The sequence below is a fragment of the Capricornis sumatraensis genome, chromosome X (assembly GCF_032405125.1).
Source record: "Capricornis sumatraensis isolate serow.1 chromosome X, serow.2, whole genome shotgun sequence".
In the NCBI taxonomy this organism is placed as follows: Eukaryota; Metazoa; Chordata; class Mammalia; order Artiodactyla; family Bovidae; genus Capricornis; species Capricornis sumatraensis.
The window spans coordinates 108266667-108268771 of NC_091092.1; positions in this window are offsets into that span (position 1 = coordinate 108266667).

The window sequence follows — 2105 nt, forward strand, 5'->3', positions numbered from 1 at the left end:
AGCCTCTTGATGAAAGTGAAAGAGGAGAGTGAAAAAGCTGGCTTAAAACTCAACATTCAGAAAACAAAGATCATGGCATCTGGTCCCATCACTTCATGGCAAATAGATGGAGAAACAATGGAAACAGTGACAGACTTTTATTTTCTTGGGCTCCAAAATCACTGCAGATGGTGACTGCAGCCATGAAATTAAAAGACGCTTGCTCTTTGGAAGAAAAGCTATGACCAACATAGACAGCATATTAAGAAGCAGAGACATTACTTGGCCCACAAATGTCCATCTAGTCAAAGCTGTGGTTTTTCTAGTAGTCATGTATGGATGTGAGAGCTGGACCATAAATGAGGCTGAGTGCCAAAGAACTGATGCTTTTGAACTGTGGTGTTGGAGAAGACTCTTAAAAGTCCCTGAACTGCAAGGAGATCAAACCAGTCAATCCTAAAGGAAATCAGTCCTGAATATTCATCAGAAGGACTGATGCTGAAGATGCAGGTCCAATATTTTGGCCACATGATGCAAAGAACTGACTCATTGGAAAAGACCCTGATGTTGCAGAAGATTGAGGGCAGGAGGAGAAGGGAACGACAGAGGATAAGATGGTTGGATGGCATCACTGACTCAATGGACATGAGTTTGAGTAGGCTCTGGGAGTTAGTGATGGACAGGAAAGCCTGGCGTGCTGCAGTCCATGGGGTCACAAAGAGTCAGATACCACTGAAAAACTGAACTGAATGACTGACTGATAGACTAAATGTTTGTATCCTCTCCAAATTAATATTTTGAAATCCTAACCCCCATTATGGTGGTATTTGGAAGTAAGGCCTTTGAGAGGTGATTAGGTCATGAGAGTAGAACCTCATGAATGGGATTAGTGACCTTTATAAAAGAGATTCTAGAGGGACCCCTCATCCTTCTACCATTTGAGATAGCAAGATGGCTGTTTATGGGCAAGAAGTAGGCTCTCACAAGACACTGAATCTGCCAGAGCCTTGATCTTGAACTTGTCAGTCTCCAGAACTGTGAGAATAAATGTTACAGTCACCCAGGCTATGACATTCTATTACAGCAAAATGGACTAAGATAGTGTCTTTGCCTTAAATCAGATGAGTTTGGCTTTAATTAAAGTGACTGGATGATGATGATCAGCAAGTTATTAATAAATTCTAGAGTCAGACTTAAGTATGAGTCCTGGGTGAATCATGTAAGAATCATGTGAGTGTTTTTATTTTTTCTTCCTTGTAATATGGAAGCTGTTAAACCATTGTCTCCATCTGTTCTTAAAGTTGTAAAGATAGTCTACATAAATAAAACCACAAACTGAAAAATACTAGAGGAGTAATATAAGAACTTATACTTATTAGACCTTTTTGACATCTAAGAATATGTCTCCCAGATGAAAGTGCCTAAAGATTAAAGTGATATGTCAAGTTCTTTAGATTGGCCACTATTGGATGGTTGGTGGTGTTTGATAAGGATTCCTTAAACATAGTCTCTGGTCCACTTTTGTGTATATTCAAAGGTATCCAAGATATAAAGGTAAAAATAAAGATGTTCATTAAAGTAAAATTGAATAGAAATAGAGGAAAATGCAGCAATTCAGCTGTTCTCAAGAGTGGTCCCTGAGAACAGCAGCATCAGCAGCTGTGTGGAATCTGGTATGAGACGTAAATTTTCATGTTATACTCTAAAAACTCAATCAGAAACTCTGAAGGTGGGACCCAGCAGTTTGTTTTTAAACATGCCGTTCTAGGTGATTCTAATGTACCCTAAAATGTGAGAACCACTGATGTAATGTAAATAATATTGGTCCCAAAATTAAGAGATATGAATCTTAACTCAGAATTAATTGGGTCTGTGATCTTGGATAAGCCATTTACGTCCTCTGAGTATATTTCCTCATCTCCAAATGAAGTTTGGATTGTGTGATCTTTTGAGCCCTCATCTCCAAGTACAGTTAGAAAAGATAATGTTGCTTCATAAATTTAAAAAAAAATCAGATTTCCCATTATAAATGGCATTGGTGTTTGAATTTTACTATTAAGTCTAGATGACTTTGGTTGATTTTCTTGTGTTTTTTATGATTCTGTTATATCTGATACAGAGCAAGA